General features: G+C 43.7%; 1 protein-coding gene across 25 annotated transcripts in view; it reads right to left on the reverse strand.

Annotated features, from left to right (window-relative positions):
- The window catches only part of NCOA1 (nuclear receptor coactivator 1), a 250453-nt gene extending 248637 nt beyond the window's left edge, over nucleotides 1-1816 (reverse strand). For 4 of the 25 annotated variants that reach the window (XM_070235838.1, XM_023619408.2, XM_070235849.1 and 1 more), the window contains exon 1: nucleotides 1450-1816. The gene's annotated coding sequence lies outside the window, so the exon portion shown is untranslated. Of the gene's footprint in view, nucleotides 1-857; nucleotides 1393-1449 lie in introns of those variants that run through there. The other 21 variants (XM_070235830.1, XM_023619403.2, XM_070235842.1 and 18 more) reach the window with 13 other exon arrangements.
- Between the last annotated feature and the right edge of the window lie 22344 nt (nucleotides 1817-24160).

A 24160-nucleotide genomic window follows, 5' to 3' on the forward strand; every position in this document is an offset into this window, starting at 1 on the left:
AAACCTGACCCCCTTCCTACTACATCATAGCTTCTGTGAAACAGGCTGAGAGGCCCCTTTGGCCAGAGTCTTTTTTTTTTTTTTTTTTTTTTGAGACTAACCTCCAACCAATTCCAGAAGAGACAAACCTCAAACAAATTTAACCCCTGAAATCCATCCCTTCTACAGTACAGTGTAATCCCAGCTTCATCGCAGCAACGTTTCACACAGACACTTGAAGATTTCTTAATCACTGAAGTGCAAGCCTCAGCCCTCACAAATCATCGCCACAGAGATTACTCTTGGCATCGGTGCTGGGACTGCAATTCACTCAAGAACCCTTCATTCCCCATCATCATACTCGACATTAAAAATTCACCGTCTCAAAAGAAAAAATGTCACCTTCTCCACAAGGACACCTGCCTCTTCAACGCCTCTACAATGAACGAGGAGACCCAAGCATGAAACGCTAAAAGATCCTTCAGCTTAAAGTTTTCCTCCCCGCCAAACTCTGCAGCCACGGCACCGTAGACTGTCCTTGTCACACACACAGGCTTTATTGTCAAACCCTCCGTCTCCCTCTAACATTGTCAGCAGAGGCAGTGTCTAGCCCATGGGAGTGACCGTTTGAAAAACAAAAAACAAAACCCCACAGCTAGGTAGTAAGGACTAGGGACCCCGGTGTCCGGTTTCTCCATTTCTCTTGCAAGAGGCCAGAGAGCCGCTCGAGTTTTGTCGCTGACCATTAACCAATCCCACCTCCCAATCGTCCAGCCAGCACGTCTGCTACCCTTCCTAGGTCCTTTCAGCAGAATCCCAGGAAGGGGACCAAACCCTAGCCAGACCATTAAAATCTCACTTATCCATCCCATTTCTACCTCCGAAATCCCCTGTCGGGAGGAGAAAGCAAGTGCGCCGGGGTAACGAGAAGCGCCGTCGAAGGCCGCGCTTACGGAAAGGCTCGCCGCGGTCATCCCCATTTCGCAGTCCGGGCAAGCGAGACTCGGAGAGGTTACCCGGCTGGCCAAGGTCACCGCGCTCGCCGGGCCGAGGGGCGCCCGCGCCGACTTCCGGCTCCCCCTCTCGGCGGCGGGGAGTGCAGGAGGGCTCGGGGCGCCGCTCCCCACGCCGGGCGGGCGGCCGCGAGCCTCGCGCCCCCTCCGCGGATGCTCGCCCTGTCCGCGCTAACTAGGGCAACCGGGAAAGGGGACAGAGAAGTCGCCGCTGCAGCTCTTCCCCTCGGCGGGCGCAGCCCCCAGCTGGTGCCCGTGACAGCTGCGACCTCCGCCCCCTCCAGCCGCGCGAGGCCGAGGGAGAACTCGGGGAAAGAGGGAGGGAGCGGCACCGAGAGAAAGGGAGCGGGGGGCGGAGGGGCGCCAGCTGCTCCCCGCCCCCTAGGGCCTCGGCGGCCGCGCGGCTCGTGACAGCTGCACCCACTGGGAGGCTCGGCGCCCGCCGCCCGCCACTCACCTGCCGCCGCCGCCTCTGGGCCGCGCTGACGGGCGCCGCGCTCGCTCGCGACCGTGGCGGCACCGCCGCGGCCTCCGCCGCTCCTCGGGCCGGAGCCCGCCGCCGCCGCGGCTCTCCGGCCCCCTCCTCCGCAGCAGGGGTCCCCCCGCAGGGGGATGCAGAACGAGCCCTGCGCAGGCTCCCCTCGAGGGAGCAGCAGGGAGCAGGGCGGCCGAGCGCTCGAGGCCGCGGTCCAGCCGTCTGAGGGGAGAGCTCGGCGAATCGCGTCAGACTCCCGCTCGCCTGGCCCGAAGAACAGGCATTTCAGCCGCTCTCCGCGGCCGCCATGTTCTCCTCCTCCGCCGCCGCCGCCGCCACCACCGCCCCCTGCTCGCGGACCCGCCCCCTCCGCGCCCCGCCCCGCCCCGCCCGCTCCCGGCCGCCCGGCCCCGCCCCGCCCCGCCCCGCCCGCCGCGCTGCCCCTGCGGGCCCGGGCCCGGCCCGGACGCCGCGACCCGCAGCCGCGGCCTCCGACGGCGCGTCCGGGGCAGCGCGCCCCTCGCCCGCCGGGCCGCAGAGCGAGGAGCCGCCCCGCGCCCTCTGCCGGCCGCCGGCTCGAGGGCGGGCTGCCGCGGTCCCGCCCCGGCCGGCGTCCTAACGAAGTGTGGGAAAGGAGGCCCGAACTCTTCCCCTCCCCTCGGGGCGGTCCTCTGCCGGCTGCCGGGAAGCGGCCTCGAACCCCAGGGTGCTTTCGGCTAGGCCGCCGGGCCTGCAGCCTCTGCTGGTTTTATCGCTCAGAGAAGGTGGTGGACCGGGGAGGAGTCGGCTCTGGGCCTGCCCCTCCGCGAATTTGTTGTGTTACTTCCAGCGAGACACATCCCGCCGGCCTCGTTTCTTATTCTGTAAAATTGGGAGGTGGTTGCCTAGATGATTTCACAGGCTATTAGACAAGGGAAAAGAGAGATCATCTGCCCCCTTCGTTTTACAGATGAAAAGATCTGACTGACACGTCTGGCTCTGCAATTCTGTGAATTACCCAAAATGTCTGTCATTGACAGAGCTCTCCCCTCAAGGGAGCCCACACCTTTCTTCTTTTTTACCCGCTTTTTTAATTCTATAATGGAAGTGCTACTTCCAAAAGTAGAGTGTTCCTTGTCACTAGAGGAGTCAAACAGCTGCTGAACAGGCTTTCTGAGCCCTCATGGCCTTATCTGGAAAGCATCCCTCATTCCAAAGGCTGGCAATATAATACCTGTCTCTTTCCCCGGGTTGTCCTAAGGATGAATGAGTCACTGGCTGCGGAAGTGCTTTGCAAAGCATACATCTATCCTTTCCTGCGCTCTTATTCCCAGTTAGCTGTCTTCACCTACCTCAATCCTGTCCTGCTGCAGTCTCCCAACGTCTTCTGCTGTTTCCCTTCCAGTGTTTTCTACTCTAAAACAACCTCTGTAAATCCTTAAGCCCTTCACACCTCTTCTAACTGAAACCCAACTTTGCCTTGAAAACACCAACCTCCCTGGCACCTCTCTGAGGCAGTGGGCAACTTCTTCCAGAGACAGGAACTCCATCCTGCCATCATTCACTGCCGTCCACTGCCTAGATCCTCATCCTCTTCCTGTCCTGCTGATAAAGCATCCTGTAGGCCACACCCCACATTCATTCATCTATTCATTCATTTATGTAGTATTCATTTAACTGATTCCTGTCGAAGACCTGTTGCTGGGACCCTCAGCACTTTTCATTAGCTCTTGCCCTCGCCTGGTTTAGCAGGACGTTTAGCCACCTGCAGAGTCCCCATCCCCAATAAGAGTTGGAAATACCCACAGGAATGTGTCTCTAGCATTCCCAGTTTAATCCCTTTCTGTAGGAGCTACCTCCAAGTCTAGTCCAATCTAGGCTGTGAAGGTGCCTACAAATGAGCCACTTGTACAGGCAATGCTGTCTCCTGTTGGGGCTACACTCTAGTAACTGCTGATTGCCAAATCCAGTGGACACTTGAGTCCGCCCATCATGTGACCTTTCTACAGACCTTGTCACTCCTTCTTTTTGAAACTCTCCTCTCCTCTGTTTTCTACATCATTCTCCTTTGTCTGTAACCTGTTTTCTGAACTTCCTTTTGCTAGCACTTTTCTTGGCTGCTCCTTTTTTACAAAGCCATATAATGTTGGTATCCTCAAGGTTTTATTTCTTCCCTCCTGTCCTCTCACTTAGATTGACTTCACTTGTTTCCATAGCTTCAAATGTTAATAACACCTGCATCTCCTTCTTCCAGCCCCTCCACCCCAACTCGGCAGCTCAGTGTCTTAATTAACTTTAAAACATCCTCAGGGCATGCAGTGCTGAGATTTTGTTGAACAATGAATGGAACTGGAGGTATTATTTATATTGCCATAACCATCCATAAATGCTAAAGAAAGAACTCTTTTTCTAGGGTGATACTCCTTCTTAAGTAAGACCCTTTCACTTTTTTCTTCTTCCTCTACAAATCATAATCATGTGCCAAAACAGTTAAAACCCATTTTTTTTATTGTGTTAAAATACACATAACATGAAATTTACCATCTTAACCATTTTTAAGTGTACAGTTCAGTGGTATTAAATACATTCACATTTTTGTACAACCATCACCACTTTCAATCCAGTAACTCTTTTCATCTTGTAAAACTGAAACTCTGTACCTGTTGAACAATAACTCCTCATTCACCCCTCCCCGTAGCCCCTGGCGACCACCATTATACTTTCTGTCTCTGTCATTTTCACTTCTCTAAGTAAGTGCCCCACATAAGTGGAATCATACACTATTTGTCTTTTTGTGACTGACCTTTTTCGCTTAGCATAATGTCCTCAAGTTTCCTCTATGTGGTAGCCTATTGCAGAATTTCCTTCCTTTTTAAGGCTGAATAATATTCCATCGTATGTATATATCACATTTTGCTTATCTGTTCATCCGTTGATGGACACTTGGGTTGTTTCCACATTTTAGCTATTGTGAATAATACTGCACTGAACATGGGTATACAAGTATCTCTTTGAAACCATGCTTTCAATTCTCTTGGGTATGTACCCAGAAGTGCAATTGCTGGGTCACACAGTAATTCTATTTTTAATTTTTTTGAGGAACTTTCATACTGTTTTCCACAGCAGCTGTACCATTTTACATTCCCACCAACAGTGTACAATGGTTTCGTTTCTCCAGATCCTCATCAACACTTGTTGTTTTCTGTTTTTTTGATAGTAGCCGTGCTAATGGGTGTGAGGTGGTATCTCATTGTCGTTTTGATTCACATTTCCCTAATGATTAGTGATGTTGAGCATCTTTTCACGAGTTTATAACCCATTTTTATTTCTCCCAATCAGTCTTCTCTTAGGTCATTTTCAACACCTCTCTGGCTCCGTCTCTTTTCCTAAACGGGCCCACTTCCTTAACTTCAACTAACCCCCCCAGGAATAATTAATACAGGGGCAAAAGATTTACTGGTTAGGTTTACTTCCTGAATCCCACAGCAGCCTCTCTGGAGTCCATTTACTTTAGCTATTTAAGTGAAAGTTCCTTTACTCCCAAAGTACAATGCCAATCAACAAGTGGGACTGACTCCAATTAAATGAAAGTGCTTTGAAAAGATTTTTGAAATGAAAATGTGAGACAACGTTTACTTTTATAGCCAAGATAGATCTGATTTTAGTCCAGGTCCTATTGACCCCACACATTAATAATAATCCTTTGGTAGAATAGAAATGTGCTAGTTATGTGACCAGATTCTATCGCATACCTGTTGAATTTTCTCATAAAAAGCATAACAAATTCCCAGTTCTATAAAACATCTGGCTAGTGTACATGAAATCACTCCAGTTACTGAAGCAAGAATGGATTTAACTTTGACATTCTTATTTTCAAATAGTTTTTTGTTTTGTAATAATGAAACGAATTCATAAAATAGTCAAACAATAGCGAAAAGTACAAAGAAGTATAAAAACAAACTCTGTTGAGCTAGAGAAAAGCATAGTGAACATCTTTCCACACATCAACTCTATTTTGCACACATAAAACCAACAAGGTATTCAGTTTTACAGAATAGAATCATATTAGGTTAAATTCCTAGATTAATTGCTGGCTCAAAGAGTACATGCTTAATTTTTTTTAGTACATATTTTCCAACCTGACCTCCAGAAAAATTGTTCCAATCTGTGGTCCTACCTACAGTGCATGAGCCTGCCACTTCCCCACAAAATGAATTTTGTCCATTTTCCTTTGAACACTCTTTAGTTTCTACACTTACTTGAAGTATAGACGTTAAGAAGACTAGGTTTAGAGTTAGTCAGACCCGGATTCAAAATAGCCCTGCCGCTTAGTAGCTGTGTGACCTTGAACAAACCACTGTAAAAACCTCTAACCCTCAGTGTCCTCATCTGTAAAACAGGGTGCTAGCAAAGGAGTGCTGCAAAGACTAAATAAAATAATGTATGCAAAGCACTTAGTATAATGTTCAGCATTTAGGATTGCCCATGAGAAAGTAAAAATTAGCTCAAACTAAGAAGGTAAAAATCTGCCCAGCCATTCATCAGGCTAGAAGAATAGGCACAGATAAAGCCAGCTGCACAGTTAACAGGATGCAGTGTCCCCTAAGGACATACTGCAGCTGTAAAGTGTCATAATAGCCGCCTTCTTCGAGTGACGACTGCTTTCCAACTCACTGAGAAACTTTGTTCTCTGCAATCACAGATATCAGAGACTTTGGTGTTTATAATTCCGTCAGTAAGAATGAAGCTTCCGTCTCTTGCCTGGAGAATCTAAGTCCTTTTTGATAGAGATGTGACCTTGATTTACAACCCAGGCCTAGAGTTTTAGATAAGGAGATTTCTGGACGAACATTCTACATCTGTCTTAACTTTATTCCTTCCAAAACAACAGGACTCTGGGTCCACTTTGCAGTCTAGACTGCATGTTGACCCCTTTATACACAGCCATGCTTTACTTTGAGGCTGTCAAAACGCTGCTTTATTTAAACTATATCTAAACTCTGCTAAAGATCACTAGTTCCTATCTTCTAGAGCCTGGTGTCAAGCAGAAGTAAGTATTACATACACATAGTTTCATTTGGAGCAACTTATAAATTTCTCTTTAACAATTTGAAAATATTGTTTATTAAATTAGCTGATGTTCAGCAAACTGAATGTGTTTTGCCTCAAATGATACTGATTTTGAATTAAGTTTCTTAGAGTTTCGTTCTGTTCTAGTACCCTCTAAGCTGTTATTTGGGTGATAAAACTTTTTGTCCAGGAAGTTGATTTTTTTTTTAAGTCAAATAAACAACTTAGTATGTCATAGTGTTCCATTATTAAATAACAGAATTTCTGATCTCTTTGACAGGACTTGTTGAATCATTACTATAACTTCATTCTTACACATTATGTAACAGTTATTTTCTAAAATATTCTTAGGTTTTACTTTAGTTAATTCACTTTTCAGAGCTAAGTACTTAGCAACATTGTCTCGCTTCCGCTTGGTGGTGAATTCTCCAGTGATGTCTGCAGTTCCAATGTGTCCTGGACCCACCGGCAGTGCAGCTGTGACCAAGTTTAAAAGACAATCTTCCTTTCCTGAATGACCGCTTCACACTGTTAGTCTCAATAACTATCCTGTTTCTCCTAAGATGGATATTATTTATGCATACTAATCTTAACTAAGAAGAGAAGGTACCATAAAATTCCTTTGGTTTTTACATCTGAATTTTGGAGATTGTATTCTCTACGATGGATTTCGGTTATTTTTATTTTTCCAGTAGTAAAAACACACTGCAATGAATGCGTTCTTTGCACCCTTCTAAGATGACAATATCATCTACTTTCCCAAGCGTTAATGATATAAAACATAGGCGTGCCTCCCTAACATTAGTACACTTCACTCAGACTTGCTGTAGCATCTGCTTCTCACTTTTGAAGTCTGAATGCCAAAGCCAGTTGTACATGTGGGAGGACTGGATTGGCAGTGGCCTGTGTGTGCTTCAAGAGATGACAGATGTACCCCACCCGCAAGCTTACCATAGTGTCTGCAGTTTCAACAGCAGAGACTCATTACTTTGAGTTTGTAACTTGCGATCTCAGGATGATCCTTTAAACAAATAATTTCTCCCTGATTATGGTTATTGCAGAAAATTGAGAAAAATTTTATACAGAAAAGTTGATAAATGAAAATAGAAATTACCTGTAGCTCATGACTCAGACAATGCTATAGTTAATGTTTTGGTGTTTCCTTCCTTTCCTTTTATATACATGAAATTGAAAAGATGATCCTCTTTTTAAAAAAAATTTGTTATGCATTTAGGCAGCTTTACAGTAAAAGAAATCTGATGAGTATGAATTCCAAGCATTTCTCTAAATTTACTTCTAGTTCCTTCATTCATTCAATAAACATTACTAAATACCTACTACATGCAAGGCATTGAGCTAGACACAGATGAGTGATCTAGAACCCTTTATCAGTGTACAAAATCCAGATATTTTTACAAATCAATAACCAGACATGTAATCAGTGAATAAAGTATTTTGTGTTCTAGTTTTCCTTTTCAATGTTATTTTTTATAGATTTGTATATGTGCCTCAAACTTCTTGGGTTTTAAGGGTTGTATAGTATTCAATTGTATTGATATCACCATTCCCTATTATTGTCAGTTTAGGGTGTGTTCTCCTCTCACTTGCTTTTGGATTCTTTCCTTGGACTTAAATCCTCACAGGAGGTTATCAAATCAAAGGGCGTATTATCACTTATTTGAGCAATCTTCTTTTAGAATTCAAATTCTTACAGGAAGAGGAACAAGTTATATGTGCCTTAGATTTCTCATTAATTAAATCGAGCAGATGAATTTTATAAAAAATAAAATTCAACTCAGTCAATTTGAGGATCTAATTGGCTTTATTAGGTGATTCACGAATCAGGCAGCATCTCATCAAGCAAGTAGAGAGATACTCCAAGGGGTAGTACAAAGTGGAAGGTTTTTATAGGAAGAAGGATGGGGCATGGGGGTTATAAGAAAAGAAAAGAAAGGGTTATTTTCAGGCCAGGACATCTTCTTTTGGGGAGGGGGCGGGGAGGAAATGGCAAGGGTTTTATCGTGCAGACTGCCTCTTCTTCCTCTGGGAGATAGAGAGGGCCCATGTGACAGATTACCTCATTGGTGCTGCCCTGGAAATTCCAGACTGGTTGGTTAAGATTACACTTTTGCAGAAAATCAAACCGCAATTAAGTCAGGTATTAAATCTAGGTTTGGTGTCAATGGCTTTAGCACAAGTGACACCAATTTGGGCCCATGGTTTTTCTCTTTAACAATCTCTCTTTTCAGTCTGAATCTCCGCTTGACTGAGAGATGTGATTAAAAAAAAAAAAACTAAGGCATTGGTGCCACTCTCAGCTAGTGCTCTGTAGTGCTCACAGCTTTATTGATCCTTGGTGTGGTATCTGCAGGTCATGGATACCCATGGATTTTGCTCAATCCCCATGACACCCACAGTTCATGGCTCGGGGGTTCATAATCATTCCCTTTGCTTCATTCCAGTCTTAGGGAGATCATTTGATTGGTAGTTAGTGGCTGCAAACATGCATTTAAGCCTTTTTGAGAGCATACAACGCACCAGGGGGATTTTTATTCTACCTACAAGAAGAAAAATTCCCAATGATTGGAGTGTAGAGCCATGGTCCCCAAGACCGAAACCAATCAAGATTAACTAAGTTAAAAAAATACCCTGTTGATGAGTTAACTTTTTGAGTCAAATGGCTTGCTCAGTGATCTTTTGTAGCTGAGTTTCAACTTCCCGGAAGTGTTGATCCAGATATGACAAGTGATATTGGCCATAGCACACACATTTCCTTGCTTAGCTAAAAAGTAATCAAGAGCTATTCTATTACCAAGAACAACTTTAGCCAGAGAGTCCAAAGATTTTTGCTGGGCAGCTAATGTCTTAACAATGGAATCTGCAATGTGTCCAAGAGTTAAGGAGAGGTTTCTGATCACATTCCCATTTGTGTTTATTCCTGACCAGGGAAGTAGGGCCCTGCCAAAGGAAGTGAATCCTGAATCATGAAAGCCTCCTGGTAGGTCCTTTCTAGATCAGTTAGGGGCACAGTTAGATAACCGAAGAGGCATTGCCTAGTTGTGCACCAGACATCTAGGCATTCGTTGGCCCAAGGAGAATGATAACCACCACAGACAAAGATAAATCCTGTCCTTAGTTCCACTAAGGTGGCACTGTTAATGGACTCATTCGCAGGGATTGCTGCGTTTACCTGTTCAAGCTAGGAGTTGGTCAGGTTTTTAGCACATGTGGGAAAAGAATCTCCTAGCCTGAAATAAAGAGTCAGCCCATAAAAGTGGGTACTGCTGGTGAGATCTCTTAGTGAGTGGGGGCAAATCTGAGCTAGATACGTATGGATATATCTTCGATGACAATTCCAGCAATCTGAAAGTTTACCCTCTTTAGCAATGGCCTGGGAGATACAGGTGATGATGTTATCTTTCCAGCCCAATGCCAGAGTGAAAGAAAGGAAAAGAAAGGGTTTTATTTTTAGTTAAAGTATGAATACTTGATCTGGCATATTGGCCCGAAGTACTCTGCTTTGCTGTCAGCTCCTTCTCTTCCTCATCAGTTTGATTTGGAGGTCTCCAGAGTTTGCCTAGAACCAGGTGTTAGGTGGAGCCTTCTCCAGTTGTGAGATGTATATCTAAGGTTTGAGTCCGTCAAGTTTGGCTGCCATCTGGGTAGGAGGAGGACCTGGGGTAGTCCCTTCCAAGGAGCTCAGTGATTCCAAATCAGAAGGGTGAGAGAAAATTGGAAACATTAGTTTGGTGAATAGTAGCCCAATATTTGAGGAAGCCAGAAGGATTCAGGTTCTAGTCCAGTCTCCAATATATAACAAAACCTCAAAGACAATTAATAGGGCTAAAATCTAATCTCTACAAAGATGTAAACATAATTTTTCTGTCTACAATTACCCCCATTTTTTACCAAAGATAATTGCAGTAAAACTAAATTTGTTTGCATTAACCTTAGTTTGATTATTTATATAAGTGCAGCAAAAATAGTGATTGACCATGTAAGCTCGCTATTTATTTATTGTGAGGAAAATTCCTCCTCAGCTAACATCCTCTGCCAATCTTCCGATTTTTTTTTTTTTTTTGCTTGCTTGAGGAAGATTAGCTCTGAGCTAACATCTGTGCCAATGTTCCTCTATGTTGTATGTGGGATGCCTCCACAGCATGGCTGATGAGTGCAGCAGGTCCACGTCCAGGATCAGACTTGCAAATCTGGGCTGCCAAAGCGGAGCATGTGGAACTTTAACCACTCTGCCACGGCCCAGCCCCCTATATATGCTCTGTTCAAGACTGCTTTGCTGGAACCTTGTAAGCAAAGTACCAGGTTGATTTTTCCAAGCAGGCCCTTAAAGCTATCTGGTCATGTCTGAGTCTATGCACATCTCTCTCAAATATGACATTCTAGTCAAAGCCTTGGCAATGTAGCCAATGTTTCTAATTGTGTCCTGTTACAAGGAGAACAGATTCTTATTGAATTTATGCAAATAAGCATATTGTCATGAAAATAAGAATACTCACTGAGAGGGTTTGAATTCTGGAAGGATCAAATAGGGAAAAGTAAATGTTTTATCCTCGTCCACTAAGGTATACTTTACCAAATTGCTGTGAGTCCTAGAGAGCTTAAGAGAAAAGGTCTCCTTAAATCTGGAAAAACAAAATATTAGAAAATCCTCCTCGGTTCATGCAGTTCTGTGTAATTAATACTTTTCTGCTTGAATCCAGTTTTTCCATTAGTTCTCTTGACCTTGCCTGATGGCTGAGGGTGATAGGGACAGTATCAATTCCAAGAGGTTTGCAAGGTCTTCATTAAGGCTCATCTGATCTGCCCAGTGAAGTAGGTGCCTTGATCACTGGAGATTGTAGAAGGTATACTCCAAGAATAGAAACACATTTTCTAACAGTTTCTTTTCCACTGTGGGACACCAGCCTTGAGGTGGGGGAAGGCTTCAACCTATCCGGAAAAATACATACAATAACAAGAACATATTGATAATCCACACTGAATGATAGTTGAATTAAGTCCAGCTGCAGGTGACCAAAGGACCCAGAAGGAGTTCTGAGGCCTCTGGGGACAAAAATAATTTTTCCTATGGTAGGTGAAGGAATGTAAAAATGGAAAAATGGAGTTTGCCAGGAAGCTGGGGAAAAGCAAGTGGCCATCTTGGGTTTTTCATTGCCCAATTGTTTGTTTAATTTACAGCCATTGTTTACCCATCTGATTTCTCTGATTCAGAAGCAGACTGTCACCAAGTTACAAAGACACCAGGATAACAAAAATCTGGCAATGAGGGGTCATTTTTTGCAGAAGCAGAATGGACTCCATCCACATGTGCGTTGTAAGTAATTTTTCCTGCTGACAAATTTTGTGACAGAGACAACATGATCTTATCTGACTTTTAGTAAACCTAGATAGAATAAAAGTTGCCAGCCAGCCTTGGTGGGCTAGTGGTTCAGTTCGGCACACTCTGCTTCTGTGGCCCAGGTTCAGTTCCTAGGTGCAGACCTACACTACTCATCTGTCAGTGGCCGTGGTGTGGTGGTGGCTCACATACAAAATAAAAAGGACAGAAAGATTGGACACAGATGTTAGCTCAGGGTGAATCTTCCTCAGCAAAAAAAGAAAAAAGAAGTAAGTTGTATATTTGCTTTATATTCAATGTTGATAACTCTAAAGACATGTCTATTTTAATTAAATCAACAAACTTAAACTAGCTCTAACTTACTAAAAATTGATCCGAGATCATGTGAACTTGAAAAACATTTGGATTAGTTTTTATTACATTTCTGAGAGTTTAAGTGCTTAATTTTCTTTAAGCCAATTAAATAGAGCTCCTTTACAAATTGATTTTGGCAATACCATCCAGAGGTGGAAAAACATTACACATCTACAACATACATATATGCAGACACAGATAGGCAGACACAGAGACCTTTTAGTCACTAACATTCATGGAGAAAACACAAGATTTTTCATTTGCCCAATTTCTAAATATTTTCTCCATTTTTTTCTTCTGGTGAGAAACACTTGCATTTCAAAGAATGATTCAAGTCCTAGAGAAGATGAGGGTAGGGAATCTGCATCACAAAGGCATAGGTTAAGTTTAGGACAATTCTATTATTTAATGTCCTCATCTTTTCAAGCATTTTGAGAGGAATAGGCCAGGTTTGGGGGATTTGCAAAAAGGGTAGGTGAACTTTAAACTTCTAGAGCTACGCCTTTGTCCCTGCAGAGATTTATAAGACAAAGATAGTTGTTTCTAGTTCCCCCAAAGAACTGAACTGCAGCCTGAATGATAAAGAGGCTGACCTGCCCTTCCAATTACATTACCTCCAATTTGTTTCTTTCCCTCTGGGTACATAGTTTTATTTTAGCTTAGGGGAGAAGGCCTAAAAGAAAAAATTCCTAGCAGGTTTTGAATAGTCTTTGGTTATAAAGAATCTCGTTTCTTTTAGCTAGGCTTTTGGGTTTCCTGGGGCCACGCTAATAATCAAGGGAGTAGGGAAAGGACTGAACCCGCAGGCCCCAAAGGATGGGAACTGCAGGCTGATTCCAAACAAATGGGAACCCCAGCTGCCACCAGCAGTTCCCAAAATGGAATCTGAGGACAAAATCAAGGAGCCGGGGTTTCTTTTTGGCTTCCAAGATACCCACATAGCAATAGCCTTTATCTACACAAAACAAGACAAAGAAACATGTGCACCTTAAAGTATTGGCAGTAACCGAGAGATGTTACTGCATCCCGGCCACAAGAAGGCCCTGTGCACACCACCAACAGTGCCTGTGGAACCTTGGACTGGGGGAAAGGATTGGACCAGTAAACCCCAAGGCATGAAGACTGCAGACTGATTCCAAACAAAGCAGAGAACAGCAGCTGCCACCAGCAGTTCCCAAGGTGGAATCTGGGGTATGATTCCAAACAAATGGGGAGCTGCACACTAAATCATCAGTAGTTCCCAATATGGAATCCCGGAAGAGAGCTAAGAACTGAAGTTTTCTACCTGGGGAACTGTGGTCTGAAAGGCTGGGGGCTTGTCTGCCAGCTCAATTGGCTCCAGGGTAAATCCTCTACCAGCTCAATTGGCTCTGGGCAGAATCCCCCACCAGCTCAGTTGAGCTCCAGGCAGAATCTTCTGCCAGCTCGAGCTCATCTGCCCTGTAAAGGAAGCCAATTAGACCAGGAGCGCAAACGTAAAGAGAGAGTGGAGTTCAAACCAAGAGGATCTCACCCACAGCCCTTGGAAACAGCAAGAACTCAACAGTGAACTCAAAAGGGTTTGTGGTCACCATGCCTATGTTCCTTGTTGTCTCTGAATGCCATCAGAAGTTTACTTAATCCCACTGTTGCCACCAAATCTGTTAAAAAACAAAATCAACCAAGTAAATTAGAAGATCTAATTGGCTTTATTAAGTGATTCATAAATCGGGCAGCATCCCATCTAGCAAGTAGAGAGATACTCTGAGGGGTTGTACAAAATGGAGGGGTTCTATAGGAAGAAGGGTTGAGGCAAGGGAGTTATTAGAAAAGAAAAGAACGGGTTATTTTTATGCCAGGACATATTCTTTTGGGAGGAGAGGAATTGGCAACAGTTTTGTCATGCAGATGCCTCTTCTTCCTCTGGGGGATAGAGAGGGCCCATGTGACAGATTACCTGATTGGTGCTGCCCAGGAAATTCCAGACTGGTTGGTTAAGATTACATTTCTGCAGAAGGTTGAAACTGCAATTAAGTCAGGTATTAAATCTAGGTTTGGTATCATGGGCTTTAGCACAAGTGAAGCCATTTGGAGCCTATGGTTTTTCTCTTTAACACTTCCCATTTGGGGGAGGTAGGGGCACTGCAACAGGTGTCACAGAGGGAAGGCATAGGCCACTGAAGATGAACTTTACCCTCTTCATGGCTCAGCTAGCCTTTCTGAGGGCAACAAGAATGGTTGCTAGGAGTGGTGCATTTTCCACCATAATTAGGTTGTGGTTTCCACCAGCCTGCAAGCTCACTGAGGGCAGGGCCCTGCCCATCCAGCATAAAGCCAATGGCCCTTGGTTTTCATTAGGTTTGGCTTTCAGAAGAAGAACCTGTACTTCTGCACTTTGAACACATGCAACTAACAGCTATTGATACACCAATTCATTCTTTCATATGTCTACTGACCAAGGATGACTGAATTTTCCCATGAAAATGGGGCCTACCAGCTGCTGGTGCTGGGGAACAGGGCCTCTGCCAAGGCAGCTGATAGTTGGGTGAGAACTCATCATGGTACCAATTAGTGCCCTGCTGAAGAGTCCCCAGGCAGGACCTGCTGAGGATATCCTTCCTACAGAGCCCCTAGATAACTCATATAGGGGTGGCCATCCCCTGGCCAAAACAACCCTGCGCTCCCACTCACCACTGAACTGCAGACTCAGGCAGATTCAAGCAGGCAGCTGCAGAATCTTCTGGGTGGCTACCTGGTGACAAAGTTCCACTCTCTTAGCTTGGTGGAGTAGACACATTCCTCTTTCCCTTCCAGCTTCCAGGGCTGCCCAATCTCTGCCACTTGGGCAGAGGAAAGGAATGAGAAAGCAGAGAAGGGGAAATTGCTAGCCACACTTCCTCACTCCTGAAGGCAAGCTGGCAGGCCCTAAGTTTTTAAATATAAGAATCACAAGCAGGGGCTGGCCCCGTGGCCAAGTGGTTGGGTTCTCGTGCTCTGCTTCAATGGCCAGGGTTTCGCCGGTTCAAATCCTGGGCACGGGCATGGCACCGCTCATCAGGCCACGCTGAGGCAGCATCCACATGCCACAGCTAGAGGGACCCACAGCTAAGAATACACAGCTATGTACCGGGGGGCTTTGGGAGAAAAAGGAAAAAAAAATCTTTAAAATTCTAAAAAAAAAAAAAAGAATCACAAGTAAAGATTTTATCCAAAGATTCATTCATGCAATCATTTAATAAATATTTATTTTTATTAGGAGCCCTCTATGTGTCAAGCATTATTCTAAGTGTTGAGGATGTGGGGGGAACAATTTCTGTCCTCAGAAGCTTACACTGTGGGAGAAACAGATAAGAAATAAATAAACAGGCAAATAAATGAGGAACGGCTTCATATAAGTAGAATACATAAAGTACAAACATTTGTGCTAAAGTAATCCAATGTATTAATCACTCTGAATCACTCTCAGAATTTCCCTTCAGTACCAAGCTGAATAAAATCTAAGAATATTCTCCAGTTCAATTTTACAAACTGAGTGCCTACTTCCTCCAGTGGCTGAGAAGCTATAAACACTGAAAAGAGGCTCCCTGCCCTCCAGGCTCTCATCTTCTAACAGGAAGTTTGATGTACGTCAACTACAAGTTGATGTATTCAGCTGCTTGTATATCTTCATTTTGGGAAGGCAGATGTATATATTTCCATTCATGGAGCTGTCACGTGTCAAAGATATGCTTCAAATTCAGCACATCCTGGGTCCACAAGCTCAGAACTTGCACATAGCTTCTTGTTTGATAAGAGTCCATAGCTATGATGCTAGGAAAGAGTTTATTTTGCCCCTCTGCTCTTCCCCATCGCCCAGCCTCATCACTGCCCTCCAGCCTCCCCTCGCCTCCCCATCCCCAACTACCCTTTCTCCATGAGCTATCAGAGAGTTTGCTATCTCCTCAATTTCCTATTGTCCTTAGGGTCAGGTGACACTGAGGACACTTTCCTTTGGCTCTTTCCCCATCTAGTTTTCTATACCCACAAACTTCTAAGGCAGGAAGAGAGATCTTGGCACAACTGATTCATGTTACAGATAAGGCAACTGGGGCCTGGAGAACTCCAGTGACTTGTCCAAGGTCAAATAGCTACTTAGTTGCTTCCTGCAGGGGTGATTTTTGCTGGGGTGAGTCTGGGGGAAGGCTTTCAGGGACAAAGTTTCACAGATTTAAAGGGTCTTGCTTGCCTGCTGCTCGCTGTTAGCATGGAAAAGAAGAAGAATCCTTGATTGACCAAATAGAAGTAATGCAAAGAGCAGTAAAATCACCTTGCTGCCCAGAGAAGAAGGGGTGGAAGCGGGATTACAAGGATTTAAGAAGTGGGAAGGCAGTGAGAAGGCAGAGCTAACTCCCTTGGGAATTCTGTTGATGGGGAGAGAAAATAGTAACCAAGAACTAAAATGAAGACAAGAGGATTATCATTTCAGTAGAAGGGAGATACAAACAAGTTGGTGGGCAGAAGGGAAGATCATTTATTAGAAAAGATTGAATTTGAAAAAAAGAAAATAATTGACCAAGCAAGGTTTAGGGGAAGTGGACAGGGATGAGATTAAAGCCATAAGCGGGGATATGACTTCTTGGTTTATCCTGCTATTGACTGTCTATTTGACTCTAAACTCCACAAAGACAAGGACCAAGTCAGTGTTTGCTCACCACTGTGGTCAGTACCTGGCACATAGTAGAAACTCTATAATATTTGAAGGATGGATGAATGAATGAATGAATCATAAGGGAACCTCCCAATGCTACATTTACGTACTCAGTAGCAAAAGTGTAGGTCCAAATTAAAGAAGTGGAAAAAAAAGAGGCAAAAAGGAGGTTGAAATATAACACAGATGCCTGCTTTGGCCTCTTTGGCCAATGTACTGGATGACATCCAGGAAACCAGGATAAATTGTCAGTAATCACTGCCACATAGAGAAACTGACAGTTCTGGTGACTTCAGTGCTGATGTTAATTGGAACCGTACACTACAGCATAAAGTTATTTATCAGCCTGAGTTCTGAATGTCAAGTGAAATTTATCATGTAAATCTTTACATGAGGACACTGAATAGCAGAATAGCTGGTGACCTTGGCAGAAGTTTTAACAAAAATGACAGAGAAATTATACATACGCACAGGGGTAATATTCAAAATACTTAACAACTGGTATGACACAGAAGCCAACAGACCAGCCCTAAGCAACCGGTGTGGCTGCACCTGTGCATACTGATGATTAGAAGTGCACATGGCTGTTGCTTATATCGATGCTCAGAGAATAACAGTGCTGTTTTTAAAGGGCTATTCTTTTAAATGGATGGAAGAAAGTACAAAGCAATGTTGCATGCTTTCAGAGCAATGTCTTCCCCACAAATTCTTAGCCTGATGCTTCTCCATCCAGTAGAGCAGAACTTTACTCACTGTGCCTTCAACTTTGTCCTCTAGACTTCAGCAAACCCTGATACTGGCCACTTGCTTTCATTTCTGTCTTCCTTGACCCCGCAGTTAGAGCCAGCTGCACCCATATGAGGCCTGGCCTTTGCTAATCCATATGCCAATTACCTTCATGCCAACAATTATCCCCAAGATTTGCCACTTACCCTGGTCATGAACCTAATAGATCAGATTCTTGACAAGACATAACCATAGAAAAGACTCAAAGAAAATTTTATGGCACAGAGGACCAATGGTAGAAAACCAAGCTTCAAGAAGCTGCAGACTGGGAAAAATACTAGGAGATAAGATTCTAGTCTCCTGAGTTTTCTAAGGGTCATGTGGAGACCCCACCCCTAATTTTGAAAGATGGAAAATCAAATACAGAGATAATACACTTCTATTCACAGCTTAAGTAAATAAAGATTTCTCTGTGTCTCACTTTGTATTTTGTACTGTAAAACCAAAGGAAGCGTATCTGTTGGAATGCCTCTGGAATCCAGGAATGTGTTAGCCAACAGCTCGCAGGCAATTGCCACAACTGCTTAGCTTCCTATGGAAGCTGGAACTTACCCCACAGGATCACGATTAACCAACCATTCCACAGGGTTATGGGATGACTTGTGTCCCTCCCCAAAATTCTTATGTTGAAATCCTAACCCCCGCTACCTCAGAATGTGACTGTATTTGGAGAAAGGGCCTTTAAAGAGATGATAAAGTTAAAATGAGGTCACATGGGTGGCCCTAATCCAATCTGACTGGTGTCCTTGTAAGAAGAGGAAATTTGGACACACAAAGAATCACCATGGATGTGCACACACACACAGATGAAAAACCATGTAAGGACAGTGAGAACTCAGCCACATACAGGCCAAGGAGAGAGGCTTCGGAAGAAACCAAACCTGCCAACTCCTTGATCTTGGACTTCTAGCCTCCAGAACTGTGAGAAAATAAATTTTTGTCGTTTAAGCCACCTAAACTGTGGTTATTTTGTTATGGTGGCCCTAGCAGACAAATACAAACAGGTCCTTATTGCAGGCCGAATGCACATAAGCTGCGCTGACGAAGTCTCCTGACCTGGGCTGTAACTATTTGAAGGCAGGACCTGAGTCTTACGTTTCTTTGTATTCCCCAAATACCCAGGGACGGTCCCTTCACAGAAAAGAACCTCAGCACAAATTTTTTTAGTTGATAGAGTATAAAAAATCTAAGGCATGGTCACTACCTTCAAGATGCTTGAAAACTGGTAGTAGAGACGAGACAGGCTAGCAAAGCAACTCGCAGAGCAGGAGAACATATGAGGGTTGGGAGGGCGAAGCCCTGAGGGATCCATAGGAGTATTTGGGTAGGGCTTGATGGCTAGGATACAGACAGGAAGGGAAGAAGTAGGGGATTCCTGGGAGAGAGAATAATATGAGCAAAAACACAGAGTTGGAAATGCTTCATTTTCTACTAGCAGGAGAGTAAGTAGTTGCTCCAGCTAGAGCGGCATGTTCATGTAAAGAAAAGACACTGCATTTTGGAGAGTTTTGAATGCCAGTCTTGGGCCTCAGGATTCATCCCTATGTTAACTCCCTTCTGGAACTAGAGATCTCAGGTACTATTCCTGCCTGGTTACGGGAGCTGAGGCAGGGTAAGAGATACAAGGAAAGATGGGCACATGGAATTGTAATGGTGCAGGGTGGAGGAAGGCCAAGACGTGGCAAACTGCGGCGTGGCTAGGATCAAGCAAAATGAATCAGAGAGGCACAACTAGTCATGAGGTAGCCAGACTGAACTAGAGCTGCTGAGGCAGAGCAGACTCTGAAAGGGAGGTGGGAAGGAGTGCCTGGAGCGACTCTCTGAGGCCCCAGAATGTGGCACAAGAGCTTTATGGAAGCCTTGCCTAGGGATGGGGAGGGTGACGTTAGGAGGATGGAAGCATTCTGGACAATATGTAGATGATGAAGGGTCGCTGCAGGTTGTTGACCAGAGACCAACAAAATGAGATTTTAGAAAAATCAGTTAAGTACACCGTGGTCTAGTGGTTAAGGTTCGTCGCTCTGATCCCGCAGCCCAGATTCATTTCCCAGTCAGGGAACCACCCCAGCTGTCTGTCAGTTGTGATAATGTGGTGGCTGCATGTTGCTGTGATGCTGAAAGCTATGCCACTGGTGTTTCAAATACTAGCAGCATTACTCATGGTGGACAGGTTTCATCAGAGCTTCCAGACTGAGAAAGACTAGGAAGAAGGACCTGGCCACCCACTTCCAAAAAATTGACCATGAAAACCCTGTGAAAGCAGCAGGGCGTTGTCTGATATAGAGCAGAAAGATGAGAGGATGGTGCAAAAAGACCAGGCAGGGTTCCACTCTGCCGTACACAGGGTCACCAGGAGTTGGAATTGACTCAATGGAACTAACAACAACAATGAAAGAACTAGAGTTATAAAGGATAGCACATGCAGACAGGATTTGAAGGTCATGAAAATATTTTTGAAAACACCCGCTTTCTTTTTTTCTCTCTTTTTTTGAGGAAGACTGGCCCTGAGCTAACATCCGTGCCCATCTTCCTCTACTGCATATGTGGGACGCCTGCCATAGCGTGGCTTGACAAGCGGTTTGTAGGTCTGTGCCCAGGATCTGACCTGGTGAAGCCCGGGCCGCTGAAGCAGAATGGAAAACACCCAGTTTCGTTTTTCTTTGTTCACCATAGTGCCTAACAGGCAGTCCTTAGTAAATAAATGTTAAATATGAAATGAATGGCCTCTGCAAAATGATTGTTTTTATCTTTAGACTATCTCCTAGAATAAAGTAGTAAATCACTATTATGGTTTATATATCAATTCCTTTGAATTTTGCCAATGTGAATCGCTTTTATGCAGCATAATAATCCCTGGACGAACTAGTAGAACTGAGTTTCTGAACCTTGCAGGTTGAGGCTCTGATGCTGTGTCAGTCCTTTGGTTGAAAACTACGGAGATAGACTTCTGCTACCTATGCAAAAATTAATCGATTAGAAGGATACAGGGCAAGTCAAAGAATAAAAAGTTCTGTTCGATCATCTGTCCTCAGGAGGCCAGAACCAAAATAGCTTCAGAGCTCTTGGTAGCAGGAACTTGTGAACTGTCTTTTATGGCATTTTCAGATAACGTAGATGCACCACTTTCTGTACCTGTGTTTCTCATCTCAAAGTTCAAATTCCTGGGATAAAAAGTGCTATTGGCCAAGCAAAGATCAAACGTCAACTTCTAGGTACAGAGTAGATGGCAGAATGTTGTTACTGACAACCCCATCAAAACCACGTATTGGTCATATTGGACAGGAGCAGCCCCCAAGGAAGCAATTCTAGGCAGACAAAAAAATAACTGATGTCCACTCTGGGTACTTCCACTTTGATATTCACCCTCAAAAGAGTGTGGACAGGTATGTGGACAAGACGCTGGTAGAGTGCCCTTCCATCTATGAGAAGTCTACACATTGGAATTAACATTTGTCATTCCAGAGACCAAATCCTACAGATGATGATGAATTCATGTACTGCGGAGCTTATCTTTATGGAAAGAACTCATTTCCTAGAATTTTCAATATTTTTTCGGAATGTCTACGTGATCTGGTGGATTTAAAAGTTTTTCATTATAGTGTAACATGCAAACAGAAAAGTGCACAAATCATAAATGCTCAGCTCAAAGAATTTTCACAAAGTGAACAATATGTGTAATCAGAACCCTGATTGTGAAACAGAATATAACCAGCACCCCAGAGTGTCTCCCTCAAGACTTCTTCCTCCCAACAAAGGTAACCACTAAACTAACTTCTATCTCCATCAATGAGTTTTGCCTGGTTTTGAGCTTTATATAAATTGAACCATATGTTATGTGCTCTTATGTGTCAGTTTTCTTTCATCAATGTTGCATTTTATGAGATTCACCCGTGTGCTACAAGCAGCAATAGTTCATTCATTTTCATTGCTGTATAGTATTTTGCTTTATGAGTACACCATTGTTTATCCAGTCTACTGTTGATGGATGTTTGTTTCCAGTTTTTAGCAATTACAAACAGGGCTATGAATATTCTTGTATATGTCTTTTGTGAGTATACATACTCATTTCTGTTGGGTACATATCAAGGAGTGGAATTGCCAGTTCACAGAGTATGTGCAATATTTTAATAGGTAGTACAAACAGCTACCTAAAATAGTTGTACATGGGCCAGCCCAGTGGCATGGTGGTTAAGTTCACACCCTCCACTTCAGCAGCCCAGGGTTCGTTTGCAGGTTTGGATCCCAGGCACGGACCTAGCACCACTAGTCAGGCCGTGCTGTGGTGGCATCCCACATAAAGTAGAGGAAGATTGGCATAGATGTTAGCTCAGGGCCAATCTTCCTCACAAAAAAAATAAATAAATAAGACTAAATGGTTGTACAGATTTACATTTTCAACAACAGTGTGTAAGAGTTCCAGTTGCTCCACAACCTTGACATCCCATGAATTGTCTGCCTTCTTAATTTTAACCATTTTGGTGGGTGGGCAGGATCTCATTGTGGTGATAATTTATGTTTCCCTGGTGACTAATGAAGTTGATCACCTTTTCATACGTGTATAGGCCATTTGAAATCCTCTTTTGTGAGGTGCCTGTTGAAATCTTTTTCCCATTTTTTTTATTGTGTTGTCTCTCTTTTTCTCCTTGATCCATTAGAGTTCTTATAGATTCTGGACATGAGTCCTTTTTTGGATATATATTATCTTCTTCCATTCTGTGTTTTTCCTTTTTACTCTCTTAATCATGTCATTTGATGAACAAAAGTTCTTAATTTTAAAGTTTTCTAATTTATCAACCTTTCTTTTATGGCTAGCACTTCTAGTGTACTGTTTGAAAAACTTTTGACAAAAAACAAAAACATACGGCATTTATTAACTCAGGAAAAAAATTGTATTAGAAACAAAACATAATCATAGTATACCATTTGGATCAACTGTGAGTATTATTTATACAATCATCATAATATAATCACTGACTATTAATTTATCCAAAAATTATGATAACTTTTGAGGTCTCTGAGGGGGCCCAATAAGCAGCGACCACGTTCCCAACCTGAGTTCTGAACAAATTGAGAAGTAAAACAAAAGAGTGGCAGAGAGAGGTTAAAACGTCGCCTTTATTATAACTGACAGAGACCAGGTTGGAGGATGCAGCGTCAACTCTTTTTGCAAAGTGGGGTGGTCAATACAAACCAGACAGGGAGAATTATGCCTTCAGTTGTGGGCAATGCTGGACCAAGGCAGGCTCTCTCACAGGAGTCCCTGGTGCTGCCCATTCAGCCAAGAGGAGCCCCTTCTGGCCAGCAGGTGATTGTTTTCCATCGACACCACTAGATTTTCAAAGTTGTCTCTAGAAAGTAGTTTAGTTTAAAAAGGAGAAAAGTTTTCTGTAATTCTTTTCGTAAAAAGAAAACCATTCTAGGAAAGTATTCATGTAGGAGCATGTTTCAAGTAAGCTATAGCCAGTGCTATACAAAATAAACTCCTAAATGTATTGTGTCTCAAACACAATATAAATTGATTTTTTTGCATGTAACAGGCCAAATCATGCTCCTCATCAATGGAGGCAGCTCTGCCATTTTCCACCATGGCTTCCAAGGTTGCACCATTATTTCAGCATAGAGAAACATGTGAGGGAGGTTTTTACAGGCCAGGCCTGGAAGTGTCAGTCATCATTTCCACTCACACTCAGCTGTCTCCAGTTAGGCTGGAGACCTAACTGCAAAGGAAGCTGGGAAACGAAGTCTAGCTATTAGTCCACGAAGAAGAGAGGAATTTTGGTGAACGGTTATCAGTCTCTGCCACTGGGTGTGAGGTTCATTGGGCAAAACCTTATCTATTTCCCATTGCCTTCTGTTCCTGACACGTAGCAGGCACTCAATAAACGTTTGCTGAATAAATAATATAGTAGAAAACACATGGGCTTAGAAATCAAGAAGATGTAATTTCTAATCCAAGCTCTGCCACTTTCTAATTGTATTAATTTAGACAAGTTACTTAAATTTCATGAATCTCAGTTTCTTATCCATGTAACGGAGATGAAAATATATTTGTGATCTGATTCTCAGGCCATACCAGCAAGGTGTGGGAATGGACAGTGACTAAAAACATGCCAACAAAAACAGTATTTGTGAAACAGGCCTCTTTGACTCCCTCCCAAATTGGTCTGGGAGTGGGGAAGGGGGCATGTAATGTGGAGACAGCAGTTATATCGTAAGTATTCTTAAAGAACTATAATTGTCCAAGCAGCCCATGGAGTCTACCATTTCCCTGTTTTCTGGCTCCGGTGCTGCCCAGTGGTCAAGGCCTGGGCTGAGGCTACGGGTGCCCAGTGGCTTCATGCTCCCGGGTCACTGTGTGCTCTCTCCTCCCATAGTCCCTCCAGAGCCCTGTGGCCTATACTCTGCCACATGAGCAGCCCAGCGAGGATGTCTCAGGTCAGAATATCTTGCCTGAATATCTTTCAAGTGAAAAAGCTTTGTTT

The sequence above is a fragment of the Equus caballus genome, chromosome 15 (assembly GCF_041296265.1).
Source record: "Equus caballus isolate H_3958 breed thoroughbred chromosome 15, TB-T2T, whole genome shotgun sequence".
In the NCBI taxonomy this organism is placed as follows: domain Eukaryota; kingdom Metazoa; phylum Chordata; class Mammalia; order Perissodactyla; family Equidae; genus Equus; species Equus caballus.